Source organism: Loxodonta africana, chromosome 2 (assembly GCF_030014295.1).
Source record: "Loxodonta africana isolate mLoxAfr1 chromosome 2, mLoxAfr1.hap2, whole genome shotgun sequence".
In the NCBI taxonomy this organism is placed as follows: domain Eukaryota; kingdom Metazoa; phylum Chordata; class Mammalia; order Proboscidea; family Elephantidae; genus Loxodonta; species Loxodonta africana.
The window spans coordinates 70,475,008-70,491,254 of record NC_087343.1 but is presented as its reverse complement, the minus strand read 5'-3'; positions in this window follow the sequence as shown (position 1 = coordinate 70,491,254).

The following is a 16,247-nucleotide window of genomic DNA, read 5'->3' as shown; positions in this document are numbered from 1 at the left end:
GAGGTATGGGCCTTGTTTCATTTTTTTGCAGATGGATATCCAGTTATGCCAGCACCATTTGTTAAAAAGACTGTCTTTTCCCCCATTTAACTCTTTTGGGGCCTTTGTCAAATATCAACTGCTCATATGTGGATAGGTTTATGTCTGGATTCTCAATTCTGTTCCATTGGTCCATGTATCTGTTGTACCAGTACCAGGCTACTTTGACTACTGTGGCGGTATAATAGGTTCTAAAATCAGGTAAAGTAAGGCCTTCCACTTTGTTCTTCTTTTTCAGTAATGCCTTATTTATCCGGGGCCTCTTTCCCTTCCATATGAAGTTGGTGATTTGTTTCTCCATCTCATTAAAAAATGTTGTTGGGATTTGGATCGGAATTGCATTAGGTGTATAGATCTCTTTTGGTAGAACAGAGATTTTTATAATGTTAAGTCTTCCTATCCACGAGCAAGGTACGTTCTTCCACTTATGTAAGTCTCTTTTGGTTTCTTGCAGAAGTGTACTGTAGTTTTCTTTGTATAGACCTTAGATTTATTCCTAAGTATTTTATCTTCTTGGGGGCTAGTGTAAATGGCATTGATTTGGTGATTTCCTCTTCGATGTTCTTTTTGTTGGTGTAGAGGAATCCAGCTGAGTTTTGTATGTTTATCTTGTATCCCGATACTCTGATGAACTCTTCTATTAGTTTCTGTAGTTTTCTGGAGGATTCCTTAGGGTTTTTTGTGTATAAGATCATGTCATCTGCAAATAGACATACTTTTACTTCTTCCTTACCAACCTGGATTCCCTTTATTTCTTTATCTAGCCTAGTTGCTCTGGCTAGGTCTTCCAGCATAATGTTGAATAAGAGCAGTGATAAAGGGCATCTTTGTCTGGTTCCCGATCTCAACTGGAATGTTTTCAGGCTCTCTCCATTTAGGATGATGTTGGCTGTTGGCTTTGTATAAACGCCCTTTATTATGTTGAGGAATTTTCCTTCTATTCCTATTTTGCTGAGACTTTTTATCATGAATGGATGTTGAACTTTGTCAAATGCCTTTTCTGCATCAATTGATAAAATCATGTGATTTTTGTCTTTTGTTTTATTTATGTGGTGGATTACATTAATTGTTTTTCTAATGTTGAACCATCCCTGCATACCTGGTATGAATCCCACTTGGTCATGGTGAATTATGTTTTTTGATATGGTGTTGAATTCTATCGGCTAGAATTTTGTTGAGGATTTTTGCATCTACATTCATGAGGGATATAGGTCTATAGTTTTCTTTTCTTGTGGTGTCTTTACCTGGTTTTGGTATCAGGGATATGGTGGCTTCATAGAATGAGTTTGGTAGTATTCCATCCTATTCTATGCTCTGAAATACCTTTAGTAGTAGTGGTGTTAACTCTTCTCTGAAGGTTTGGTAGAGCTCTGCAGTGAAGCCGTCCGGACTAGGGCTTTTTTTTGTTTGGAGTTTTTTGATTACCTTTTCAATCTCTTCTTTTGTTATGGGTCTATTTAGTTGTTCTACCTCTGTTTGTGTTAGTTTAGGTGGTAGTGTGTTTCTAGGAATTCATCCATTTCTTCTAGGTTTTCAAATTTGTGTATAGTTTTTCATAGTAATCTGATATGATTCTTTTAATTTCAGTTGGGTCTGCTGTAATATTGCCCCTCTCATTTCTTATTTGGGTTATTTGCTTCCTCTCCTGTTTTTCTCTTGTCAGTTTGGCCAGTGGTTTATCAATTTTGTTAATTTTTTCAAAAAAACAGCTTTTGGTCTTATTAATTCTTTCAATTGTTTTTCTGTTTTCTATTTCATTAAGTTCAGCTCTAATTTTTATTATTTGTTTTCTTCTGGTGCCTGTGGGTTTCTTTTGTTGCTCTCTTTCTATTTGTTCAAGTTGTAAGGATAATTGATTTTGGCCCTTTCTTCTTTTTGGATGTGTGCATTTATTGATATAAATTGGTCTTTGAGCACCGCTTTTGCTATGTCCCAATGGTTCTGATAGGAAGTGTTTTCATTCTCATTGAATTCTCTGAATTTCTTTATTCCATCCTTAATGTCTTCTATAATCCAATCTTTTTTGAGCAGGGTATTGTTCAGTTTCCAAGTGTTTGATTTCTTTTCCCTGCTTTTTCTGTTATTGATTTCTACTTTTATGGCCTTATGGTCAGAGAAGATGCTTTCTAATATGAAGTTAAACTTTTACTAAATGTATGATTGTACATTGTATTTTCTCAATTCCGAGATGCCAAAGATTTAATAATAGCTTTTCAGAGGTGTGTGTATGTGCAGTTGGAGAACAAATATGATATTAAATATAGCCAACAACTTTAAAACTTACCTCAATTTCAAAGTATACACTGTCATCGTTTTCTAAGAGGGAGATTAAGATTCTAGCAGGGCTTCAACCATGATTTTTCCTGTTCTGATTATGGTACCAGTTCTCCCAAATTTTTAAAATTCAGGTCTATTCTGGTGTTGCTTTCTCAGCCATGATTGAATTGGGAAGAACTGATTTGAAGCCCTGGTGTAAATGCCATGTTCCCTGGGAAGTCTTTCTAGCTTGGCTCCTGCCCTTGACTGAGAAAGGTACACCTTATGCTCCCATAGCATCCCACACTTACTCCTGTCACATTGCACACTTTATTTTAAGTTTTTGCTTACTTGTCTGTCTCTCTATACTAAACTGTTAGCTCCTTAAGAACAAATACAATGTCTTGTTTACTTTTATATTCCTTGTACCTAGTAAAGCCCTGGCACACAGTAAGCTCTCAAATAACATTTGTTGAATTGACGGATGAAGGTATAGAAGTAACAGGTTTCGTCAATGCTAGAACTTCTACAAATAAAACTTGGTTACTCTGATGGTTTGGATTAGCAAGTATGTCTTCAGACCTAGGTCAGATGAGAAAAATCAGGACTCTGAGTTTGATGGAAGGCTTGGGTTAGATTAATTCGACTCCAGAGTCAGCTGTTCCTTTACCAATCTGAGACATGTGAATTGAAACAAGCCTCTTATCCCTGATTCTGAGAAGCAACGTCATCCTCAAGACAGGCTATAAACTAGGCAAAGTAACTTTTCTATTCTTTTCTTTGTTGGAGCATTCTTCTGAGGATTAGATGGTTTCAATCTTAGACTCCAGAAAAACAGATAGGCACAAGAAAATGAAGATTAGTGCTGAAGAACAATGAAGGACAGACTGCATTGCACCTAGCTCCAACAATGTTTTCAACTGAATGTATTGAATAGTTGGAATATTTTGATAAGAATATTCCAGAAATAGAGGTTACCAAGAGACAATGCCCCTGCTGTGTAGTAGAGTTATACAATAAGCCAACAAATAAATCATCAAGATTAAAATCAGAAAGTAATAAATTTTATGATGTCAATAAAACAGGATGATGTGATATAGGGTCGCTATGAGTCGGAACTGACTCGACGGCACTGGGTTTAGTTTGGTGACAGAGAGTGGTGGTGGTGAGATGGATGCTTACAACAGGGAATCAGCAAAGGCTCTCTGAGGGGATGACATTTGAGCCGAGACCTGAATAGTGAAATGGAGGTGGGCATGTAAAGAAATGAAGGAAGAATTATCCTGTTGGAAGGAATAGCAGATGCAAAGAATACATTTGCAAGTTTAAGGAACAGGAAAAAGACCAGTGTGAACAAGGGAAGCATGGTTGCAGATGAAGGTAGGAAGGTGGTCAGGGGCCTACTGAGCAAGGCTCAGGAGTTTGGATTTAATATCAGAGCAGTGTGAAGCCACTGGAGGTTTCCAAGCAAGTGGCTGACTGTCTAAACATAATTGAATTCATAGACTGAGAAAAAAAAAGGCTAAATGTGAAAACAAATTTTTTCTTTTTAACCTCTCCTACTTAATTAAAAGTGTATGCTTGTGTTTTACAGCATTAACTACTTAGAATGAATGGTTGACATAATAAAATGCATTTATTACAGATTTTATTTTCTTAATTGAAGGAGAACTTAGAAATATCACTGCCATTAGTGATTCTAGGTGAAGAATTCCCTGCACATTTTTTTACTGTTCTTACCCAATGGGAAATTAGAATGTAATTTTGTTTAAGAACTAAAATTAAAGTAATTACTAATTTTAACCTATTCTGCTCCCATGTGATTATCGCAATTAAAATCAGGACTTTCAATGGTCTTTTCCAACCAGAATTCAGCGTTTTAAAACCATTCATTATAGGCCTTTAAGTTAATAGCTGAAATCTTCTCTGTTTAACTGCAATTAACACAGCCTTTCTAGTGATTTTTTTTCTAGTGAAAGTGGGAGGTTAAAAGGTGAATTGAATCTGAGTGTAACTAAAAAGTTATTTGGACCACATTCCTTGCTAGGAAATGTTATCTATATAGTGTTTGTTAGTGATTATAAAGCTTGATTTGTTAACTGTAATTCAGAAACATTATGTGGTTCTCTGTCAAAATAAAAACTTAACATATCTTAGGGCTGAAAAAAATTTTTTTTTTTTCCTGAGAGACTCAAAGCACTTCACTGTTGTTTTCCCATTAGTCGTCCCCATTTCCCCAAGCTAGAGGTGGAAAGTGTTATGCACATTCAATAGATGGAGGAACAAGGCCAAGAGAAATGAATGAACATGCCCAAGGCCATATACTACATCAGTGGCAGGGAAGGGATGAATCTCAGGTCTTCTAATTCCCAGGGATCTGGTATTTTACAATGTAGGGCAAGGTACCAAACCAGTTCTTGTATATTTGAGCCCCACGTACACAGTTACACGAACTAATAAGATGTCTGTTCTAGGGTATATCTCTATGTTTGATGTTTACATTGGCAATGCCTCTTAACTGTTATTTTTTAAAATGAAGATACTTAACAAATACAATAAGGTTAGAATATATCATGTATTATATAACATGGGTTGCCTGTCTAGGAATTTACACTGGCTTTTTTTTTTTTTTTATAGGGTTTTTTTTTTTTTTTTTTATAGGAACTTCATCCTTTTTCTAAAGACTTATTTTAGAAATAATTCTTTGTTTAAAAAATAAACTTTCAGTTTTTCTAAAGGTTTATTGCCTGCAGTTTAAGAAATTAGGGGGGAAAAAAAACACTCCAAAAACTTCGTTGTATCGTTGCAACATTTTCCCATTCAATGCTTTTTCTTCATAATAGGACATTTGAACCTCGGGGACTCTGGTAAAAAGTTAAGGTTGTTTAAGCTTTGGTTGGTTCTTAGATTTTAGGGTGTTTACATCATATTAGTAGGTATTCCTGTTTTTTTTTTTTTGCTTCATTTTCCTCTCTTTCTCTCCCTTGCCTGTCTCCTCTCTCTCTCCTGTGCCTGAATATTTAATATAAAAAATTCTGAACACACAGAGGCTTAGTAAGGTATATGAGCCTACATATACCCATCATCCTGATTCAAATATTATATTTTGCCACATTGTTTCATTTGTCCCCCGTCCTTTTTTTTTGTTTCTTGACCTTTAACAAACTTTTTTTTAATAATTTTTATTGTGCTTTAAGTGAAAGTTTACAAGTCAAGTCGGTCTGTCACATATAAGCTTATATATACCTTGCTCCATACTCCCACTTACTCTCCCCCTAATGAGCCATCCCACTCCCTCCTTCCAGTTTCTCCTTTCGTGACCCTTTTGCCAGTTTCTAACCCTCTCTGCCCTCCCATCTCCCCTCCAGACAGGAGACGCCAACACAGTCTCAAGTGTCCATCTGATACAAGTAGCTCACTCTTCATCAGCATCTCTCTCCAACCCATTGTCCAGTCCCTTCCATGTCTGATGAGTTGTCTTCGGGAATGGTTCCTGTCCTGGGCCAACAGAAGGTTTGGGGACCATGACCGCCGGGATTCTTCTAGTCTCAGTCAGACCATTAAGTCTGGTCTTTTTGTGAGAATTTGGGATCTGCATCCCACTGTTCGCCTGCTCCCTCAGGGGTTCTCTGTTGTGCTCCCTGTCAGGGCAGTCATCAGTTGTGGCCGGGCACCATCTAGTTCTTCTGGTTTCAGGATGATGTAAGTGTCTGGTTCATGTGGCCCTTTCTGTCTCTTGGGCTCATAGTTATCGTGTGACCTTGGTGTTCTTCATTCTCCTTTGATCCAGGTGGGTTGAGGCCGATTGATGCATCTTAGATGGCCGCTTGTTAGCATTTAAGACCCCAGATGCCATACTTCAAAGTGGGATGCAGAATGTTTTCATAATAGAATTATTTTGCCAATTGACTTAGAAGTCCCCTTAAACCATAGTCCCCAAACCCCCGCCCTTGCTCCCCTGACCTTCGAAGCATTCAGTTTATCCCGGAAACTTCTTTGCTTTTGGTCCAGTCCAGTTGAGCTGACCTTCCGTGTATTGGGTATTGTCCTTCCCTTCACCTAAAGTAGTTCTTCTCTACCTAAAGTAGTTCTTCTCTACTAACTAATCAGTAAATAGCCCTCTCCCACCTTCCCTCCCTCCCCCCTCGTAACCACAAAAGTATCTGTTCTTCTCAGTTTATACTATTTCTCAAGATCTCATAATAGTGGTCTTATACAAAATTTGTCTTTTTACAGCTGACTGATTTCACTCAGCATAATGCCTTCCAGGTTCCTCCATGTTATGAAATGTTTCACAGATTCGTCACTGTTCTTTATCGATGCGGAGTATTCCATTGTGTGAATGTACCATAATTTATTTAACCATTCATCCGTTGATGGACACTTTGGTTGCTTCCAGCTTTTTGCTATTGTAAACAGTGCTGCAATAAACATGGGTGTGCATATATCTGTTCATGTGAAGGCTCTTATTTCTCTAGGGTATATTCCGAGGAGTGGGATTTCTGGGTTGTATGGTAGTTCTATTTCTAACTTTTTAAGAAAATGCCAGATAGATTTCCAAAGTGGTTGTACCATTTTACATTCCCACCAGCAGTGTATAAGAGTTCCAATCTCTCCACAGCCTCTCCAACATTTATTATTTTGTGTTTTTTGGATTAATGCCAGCCTTGTTGGAGTGAGATGGAATCTCATCATAGTTTTAATTTGCATTTCTCTAATGGCTAATGATTGAGAGCATTTTCTCATGTATCTGTTAGCTGCCTGAATATCTTCTTTAGTGAAGTGTGTGTTCATATCCTTTGCCCACTTTTTGATTGGGTTGTTAACAAACTTTTTTAAAGCAAATCTCAGACATTAAATCAACCCAAACCTATATCTTTTTTTTTTCACTGATGTATCTTATAAAAGTAATCATAATGCCATTATCACACCAAAAATATTAACAGTAATGCCTTTGTTTTGTCTAATATCCATTTCTTAATCAGCTTCTCAGATTGTTTAAAAACTATCTTTTCGTAGTTGATTTGTTCAAATCAGGATCAAAACAATGTTCCCACGTGGCATTTGCTGATTGTGTCAGTTGGTCTCTTTTACTCTAGAGAAGCCCTCTTCCTTTTCATTTGCCCCCTGCCTGTAAATTGCCCTGAAGAATGTCCCACATTCTGGAATTATCTGTTTTCTTCTTCATTCAACTTGCTTTCCCTAATCCTACGTTGTTTACAGATAGAAGGCAGGCCTAGAGAGTTGATTAAAGTTCGATTTTTTTGTTTTAATTTTTGTGGCAAGAACGATTCATAGGAAGTGCTGTGAGCTTCCCATTGCTTTATGTGAGGAAGCCCACAACATCTGGTTGTCCCCTTCTTAATGATGCTAACACTGATCAGAGGGTTACTATGGTGACAGCTGTATTCCTCCATGGTTAAGTTCTCCACCAACCTTTCAACTAATGGTTCAAATAATTATTTTCTAATTTTATTAATTTCTCAAAATTTATGCTGAAATTCTCCCGTAAATCAGAATCTTTATCAACTAAACTCATTTTATTAAAGAGAATAAATGCTTAATTCTTTCCTTTTATTTGACAAAGAGTTGGTATCTTATAGTCAAGGGTATCCAGTGGGGTGGGTTTTCATTTAATTGCAGTAATGATTCTTCCTGATACTCAAATTCATGCACTAAATATTTATTACTAACAACAGCAAATGTTGTTGTTAGGTGCTGTTGAGTCAGTTCCAACTCATAGGTGCCCCATGCACAACAGAACGAAACATTGCCCAGTCCTATGCCATTGTCACAATCATACCATTGTTGCAGCCACTGTGTCAATCCATCTCATTGAGGGTCTTTTTCACTGACCTGCTACCTTACCAAGCATGATGCCCTTGGTACATTCAATATTCTTCAGCAACACCATACTTCAAAGTCATCAATCCATCTTCAGTCTTCCTTATTCATTGTCCAGCTTTCACATGCATATGAGGCAATTGAAAATACCATGGCTAGAGTCAAGCCCACTTTAGTCTTCAAGGTGACATCTTTGCTTTTTAACACTTTAAAGAGGTCCTTTGCAGCAGATTTGCCCAAGGCAAAGTGTTTGATTTCCTGACTGCTGCTTCCATGGGTGGAAACCCTGGTCGTGTAAGTGGTTAAGTGCTACGACTGCTAACCAAAGAGTCGGCAGTTCGAATCTGCCAGGCTCTCCTTGGAAACTCTACGGGGCAGTTCTACTCTGTCCTGTAGGGTTGCTATGAGTCAGAATCGACTTGACGGCACTGGGTTTTGGGGCTTCCATGGGTGTTGATAATGGATCCAAGTAAAATGAAATCCTTGACAACTTCAATATTTTTTCAGTTTATCGTGATGTTGCTTATTGGTCCAGTTGTGAGGCTTTTTGTTTCTTTATGTTGAGTTGTAATCCATATTGAAGGCTATAGTCTTTGATCTTCATCAGTAAGTGCTTCAAGCCCTCTTCACTTTCAGCAAGCAGGGTTGTGTCATCTGCATATTGCAGGTTTAGTGAATCTTCCTCCAATCCTGATGCTGTATTCTTTTTCATGTAGTCCAACCAGGGATGCATTACCCAATAAGCAAGGTATGCATGGGCTTAATTGTGCTTACTTACTAATCTGTATCACAGGAGAATTGATTCATTTGAATTATTGTGTCGGTGAAGAATACTGAATACACCATGGACTGACAGAAGAACAAACAAATCTGTCTTGGAAGAAGTACAGCCAGAAGGCTCCTTAGAAGTAAGAACAGCAAGACTTCATTTCACGTACTATGGACATGTTATTTGGAGGGACTAGTTCCTGGAGGACATTACGCTTGGTAAATCAGAGGGTCAGAGAAAAAGGGGAAGACCCTCAGTAAGATGGACTGACACGGTGGCTGCAACAATGGGCTCAAACATAGCAACAATTATCAGGATGGCACAGGACTACTCAATGTTTCAAAGTGTTGTACATAGGATGGCTATGAGTTGAAACAAACTCAATGACGCTTAACAATAACAACAACATACAGACTGAATAAGTGTGGCAAAAGAATACAACCCTGATGCAAGCCTTTCCTGATTTTAAACCACCCAGTATCCTCTTGTTCTATTCGAACAACTACCTGTTGGTCTATGTACAGATTCTACATAAACACAATTAAGTGTTCCGGAATTTCCATCCTTTGCAATGTTATTCATAATTTGTTATGATCCACACAGTCGAATGCCTTTCATAGTCAATAAAACACAGGTAAACATCTTTCTGGTATTCTCTGCTTTCAGTCAAGATCTATCTGACATCAGCAATGACATCCCACGTTCCATGTAGGCTTCTGAATCCAGCTTGAATTTCTGGCAGTTCCTTGTCCATGTACTGCTGTGGCTGCTTTTGAATGATCTTCAGCAAAATTTCTATAATTTCTACATTCTGTTGGATCACCTTTCTTTGAAATGGGCATAATTATGGATCTCTTCTAGCTGGCTGGTCAGGTAGCTCTTTTCCAAATTTCTTGGCATAGAGAAGTATCTTAGGCTGGGTTCTCTAGAGAAGCAAAACTAGCAAAGTGTATAAATATATAGAAAGAGATTTATATCAAAGAAATGGCTCACATGGTTGTAGAGGCTGGAATGTCCCAAGTCTGTGGGTCAGGATAGAGGCTTCTCCTAATTCACATGGCTGCTGGGGGTGGTGAACCCAAGATCAGCAGGTCAGAGAGCAGGGATCTTGCTCACATGCTGCGAAGATTGATGAATCCCAAGGTTGGCAGGCAAGACCGCAGGTAAGTTGCTAGCTCAAGTCCCAAGAAACAGAGGTCAGATGAACAGGAGCCAGCTGCAAGATCTGGAGTGAGCAAAAGCCCCGAACCTTGCCAGAATGTCCACTTATATTTGAGGCAGGCTACATGCCCAAGAAAATTCCCTTTCAATTGATTTGCTACTCACAGCAGACCTCATCATGGAGGTGATCACAACATCATGACTGCCAAATCACTGAGAATCATAGCCCAGCAAAGTTGACACATAACCTTAACCATCACAGACAAGTGAGCACTTCCAGGATTGCATCCATTTGTTGAAACAACTCAGTTGGTATGCCGTCAATTTCTGGAGCCTTGTTTTTTGCCAATGCCTTCAGTGCAGCTCAGACTTCTTCCTTCAGTTCTTGATCATGTGCTGCCTCCTGAAACGTTTGAATATCAACTATTTCTTTTTGGTATAGTGATTCTGTGCATTCCTTCCATCTTCTTTTGATGCTGTCTGTGTTGTTCAGTACTTTGCCCACAGAATCCTTCGGTATTGCAACTCAAGGCTTGAATTTTTTCTTCAGTTCTTTCAGCTTGAGAAACACTGAGCATGTTCTTTGCTTTTGGTTTTCTAACTCCAGGCCTTTGCACATTTCGTTATAATACTTTACTTTGTTTTTTTGAGCAGCCTTTTGAAATCTTCTGTTCAGCTCTTTCACTTCACCATTTCTTTCATTTGCTTTAGCTACTCTACTTTCATGCACAGCTGCAAACATCCATTAATAATTGGAACATGGAATGTACCAAGTATGAATCAAGGAAAATTGGATATTTTCAAAAATGAAATGGAACACTTGAAGACAGATATCCTAGGCCTTGGTGAGTTGAAATGGACTGGTATTGGCCATTTTGAATCAGACAATCATTTGGTCTACTATGCTGGGAATGATGAATTGAAGAGGAACAGCATTGCATCATTGTCAAAAAGAACATTTCAAGATCTATCCTTAAGTACAATGCTGTTATTAATAGGATAATATCCAAGTCCTGCAGGAATACCAGTTAACATGACTACTATTCAAATGTATGCACCAACCACTAATGCCTAAGATGAAGAAATTGAAGATTTTTACCAATTTCTGCAGCCTGAAATTGACCAAACATGCAATCAAGATACATTGATAATTACAGGTGGTTAGAATGCAAAAGGTGGAAACGAAGAAATATTAGTAGTTGGGAAATATGGCCTTGGTGAAACAAAAGATGCTGAGATTGCATGATAAAATTTTGCAAGACCAATGACCTATTCATTGTAAGTACCTTTTTCAACAACATAAATGGTTACTATGCATGTGGACCTCCAGGTGGAATACTCAGGAATCAGACAGACTACCTGTGTGGAAAGAGTTGATGGTGAAGCTCAATATCCTTAGTCAGAATAAGGCCAGGGGCCAACTGCTGAACAGACCATCAATTGCTCATATGCAAGTTCAAGTTGAAGCTGAAGAAAATTAAAACAAGTCTAGGAGAGCCAAAGTATGATCTTGAGTATATCTCACTTGAATTTAGAGACCATCTCAAGAACAGATTAGATGCATGAGCACAATTAAAGTGTTCTGGAATTCCCATTCTTCACAATGTTCTCCACAATTTGTTATGATCCACACAGTCGAATGCCTTTGCATAGTCAGTAAAACACAGGTAAACATCTTGTGGTATTGTCTGCTTTCAGCCAGGATCCATATGACATCAGCAATGATATCCCTCATTCCATGACCTCTTCTGAATCTGCCCTGAATTTCTAGCAGTTCCCTGTTGATATACTACTGCAGCCATTTCTGAATGATCTTCAACAAAATTTTACTAGCATGTGATATTAATGATATTGTTTGATACTTTCTGCATTCCATTGGATCACCTTTCTTGGGAATAGCCATAAATATGGGTCTCTTCCAGTAGCTTGGCCAGGTAGCTGTCTTCCAAATTTCTTGGCATAGACGAGTGAGCACTTCCAGCACTGTATCCGTTTGTTGAAACATCTCAATTGATATTTCGTCAATTCCTGGAGCCTTGTTTTTCGCCTATGCCTTCAGTGCAGCTTGGACTTCTTCCTTCAGTACCATCTATTCCTGATCATTTGCTACCTCCTGAAATGGTTCAACATAGACCAATTGGTTGAACTAATTCTTTTTTGGTATAATGGGTCTGTGTATTCCTTCTATCTTCTTTTGATGCTTCCTGCGTCATCTAATATTTTCCCCCATAGAATCATTCACTATTGGATCTCAAGTCTTGACTGTTTTCTTCAGTTCTTTCAGCTTGAGAAATGCTCAGGGTGTTCTTCCCTTTTGGTTTTCTATCTCTAGCTCTTTGCACATATTATTATAATACTTTGTGTTCTTGAGCAGCCCTTTGAAATCTTCAGTTCTTTTACTTCCTTATTTCTTCCTTTTGCTTTAGCTACTTGATGTTCAAGAGCAAGTTTCAGAGCCTCTTCTGACATCCATTTTGGTCTTTTCTTTCTTTCCTGTCCTTTGAATGACCTCTTGCTTTCCTCATGTATGATGTCCTTTATGTCATTCCACAGCTCATCTGGTCTTCGGTCATTAGTGTTCAACCTGATGTCTTTTCTTGAGATGGTCTCTGCAGAAGCTGGTGAAAATCTTCAATTTCTTCATCTTTGGCCTTAGTGCTTCATTCATAAATTTTAATAATAATCATATTAACTGGTCTTCCTTATAGGCATATGGATATTATCCCATGATTGACAGCATTGTACTTCAGCATAGATCTTGAAATGTTCTTTTTGGCGACGAATGCAATACCATTCCTCTTCAAGTTGTCATTCTGGCATAGTAGGCCATGTGATTGTCCGATTCAATATGGCTAATACTAGTCAATTTCAGCTCACTAATGTCTAGGATACCAATGTCTATGCATTCCATTTCATTTTTCCTATTTCCAATTTTCCTAGATTCATACTTCATGTGTTCCTTGTTCTGGTTATTAAAGGATGGTTGCAGCTATTTCTTCTCATTTTGAGTTATGCCACATCAGCAAATGAAGGTCCTAAAAGCTTAACTCTATCTATGTCATTAAGTTGGCCTCTACTTTGAGGAGGCAGCTCTTCCCCAGTTGTCTTTTGAGTGCCTTCCAACCTGGGGGCTTATCTTCTGGCACTATATCAGACAATGTTCCACTGCTATCCATCAGATTTTCACTGTCTAATTCTTCTCAAAAGTAGACTGGCAGATCCTTCTTCCTAGTCTGTCTTAGTCTGGAAGCACAGCTGAAGAAACCTGTCTGCTATGGGTGACCCTGCTTGTATCTGAATACCGATGGCATAGCTTCCAGCATCACAGCAACACGCAAGCCTCTACACTACAACAAAATGACGGCTATGTGGGGAGTTTTGGTAGGTTTCAGAAGATAATTTTATGCTGTACTCATGTACAAAATGAAGTTGGGAGACTAGCTGTCAGCAATGAAATTTATAAGAACTTTTTAATATCTTTTAATGTTAGAGGGAACACAAAAATCATTACCACAAACCAAAAGTAGTTTGGCAAAGCATTGTTTCCTTTACAAAAAACAAAAAATATAAGGCTAATCCGCAGTGTTTTCTTAATGGTCCAAAAATCATAGAAAATCATAGCTCAGAGTAAGAATGCTTTGTTTTTCATTCACCTTCCTCTAATGGATATTAATTTCTTAAGTCATAAAATTTTCTCAGCCCTGCCAAGTTATACATTTTAAAAATAAAATCTTATAATGCAGCCTGACATTCTTCAAAGTTATGTAGTATTAAGGATACAGGTCTTAGAATATTTGAAGACAAGGTGGAAGTAATACATTACTGACTTTCATAGAAAACAAGTTTAAATGGTATCCTTTTCCCAAGAACAGTTAAAAAGAATCTTGCCACTCAATTCTGTTATCAAGGTAATGATAGTTCTTGTGGAAACAAGTTATCTAAAGACTAGACTTGGATAATTGGAATGATGAGTTCCCAGAGGTTGAAGTAGAAATAATTAATTCTAAGTATCTTGGCATCATTTCTCATTAAGTAGGATATATATTTGTGGATGGACATAAGACAGTGGACACGAAGTGTGAAGATCTTTGTATTGCACATTAATGCCCACCAGGAATAACCTACATGAAAGAGTCACTAAGCAATCAAGGAGACAAAGTGACTCTGTTGGTTATGTCAGCCAACCTACGTTACTGGCCACTGCAGTGCCGGCACAATGGACACGTGAACAGAGCGATGAAGAAAGATGGATGAATCCCCAAATCAGCAGCGAAGACAGCAGGTAAGCTGCTAGCTCAAGTTCCAAAAACCAGAGGTCAGATGAACAGGAGTCAGCTGCAGGATCCAGCATGAGCAAAAAGCCTCCCAGCCTTTCCAGAGAGTCCATCTATATTGGATGTAGGTCACACCCCCAAGGCTTCTTTCAACTGGCTTCTCACAGCAGATCCCATCATGGAGGCGATCACATATCAAATTCCTTCATGGAGATGATCACAAAATTATATGACTACCAAACTACATCACAACTGCCAAGCCAATGAGAATCATGGCCAGCCAAGTTGACACACACCCTTAATGATCACAAGGAAGAATTCATGAGTCTGGGAACTAAGGGGTGGAAGCATGAGTGGCCCTATTTACCATCACTCCCAATATCCCACATGAGGAATTGAATTTGTACTTCTCATCCCCATTATTTTGTGCTCTGTAAATTTAGTGACCCAGATTCCAAAAGGGGAAACATTTCTCCCAGGGAACACAATAAGAATTCCACTGAGCCATAAGCAGGCTGCACCTGGGTACTTTGAGATTCTTGTGTTGAGGGACCAGTAGGCAAGAAGAAGAGTCACCATTGAGGTTGGGGTAATTGACCCTGATCTTTAAGAAGAGATTAGACTGCTATTCCACAGTGGGGCATGGAGGAATATATCGTGGAATACAGATGATCTGCTTAGTTACCTCTTGTTACACTCTTGCCACATTACAATGGAAATAGGTACGTGCAGTAACTCCAGACTGGGAAGAATGTGGAGACCAGGGGCTCAGACTCCCCAGGAATGAGTGTCTGGGTTATGCCACTAGATAATCCACCACCAAAACTAGCAGAGATGCTAGCTGAGGGGAAGGGGATTCTGAAAATGGTTAGTAGAGGAGAGATAAGGTGAGTATCAGTTGCAGCCCCCAAGACTAGCCTCAGCAGTGGGGGTATAGTATGTCCCACTAACCTTCGTCTTTTAAGGAAGAGACTCCAACTGGACATATACAAAGAAGTGAATCTAAGTGGTACAAGGGGTAGGCTGTGGTGAACATGAAGAGGAGCTGTCCAGATCCCTCTTCAAGGAAGGATTTGTTGCCCCAGCTGGTGGGAGTGCAATTGACAGATAACCTTCAACTGTTGGTTCGTGCAGGGACTGCTTCAGCTTCAGATATCCACCTCATCCAAGCTCACATCCTTCTGGGGGTAGCCCATATCCAATGACTGATTGAGGTGAGAATATAAAGGCCTGGCTACTTTGACAAGGATCCCTGGTAATGCAGGGGTTAAGTGCTCAGCTGCTAACTGTTTGAAAGTTCAGTGGTTCAAACCCACCAGGCACTCTGCAAGAGAAAAGATGTAGCAGTCTTCTTCCATAAAGATTACGGCCTTGGGAATCCTGTGCGGCAGTTTTACTCTGTCCTGTAGACTCACTATGAGTTGAACTCAACGGCAATGAATTTTTTTTGGCTACTTTGTTCCAGTGTGAGGGACCATTTCAGCTCCAGAGCTCCCCATGGAGTTGGCAGAGGCTGCCAGGCCTGTGTCACAGCTGACTTTTCTTTCTGCCCAATCCGACTTTCCCTTTCTCCTTAAAAAACATCCCAAACACCAAGCTCTGTCTCAGAGTCTGCTTCCCAGAGAACCCAAACTGTTAGTATCTGTTACAGAGACTCCTGCTTTTCTGCTTTCATGAATTTCATTCAGTCTGCCAATTTCTTTCATTAGCTGTGCTCATGTTGGGTCTATAGCATGCCTAGGTAAAACTGGCTTCTCACTTCTCTGTGCCCCCACAGCACTGACTTCATTTCTTTAATTACAGCACTCACCACATCACATTGAGTTACATTTATGTCAATGTGCCAGCCTCCCTCCCCAAACAGGAATTCTTTCCTCATCAATCTTTATATTCCCAGTGCCTAG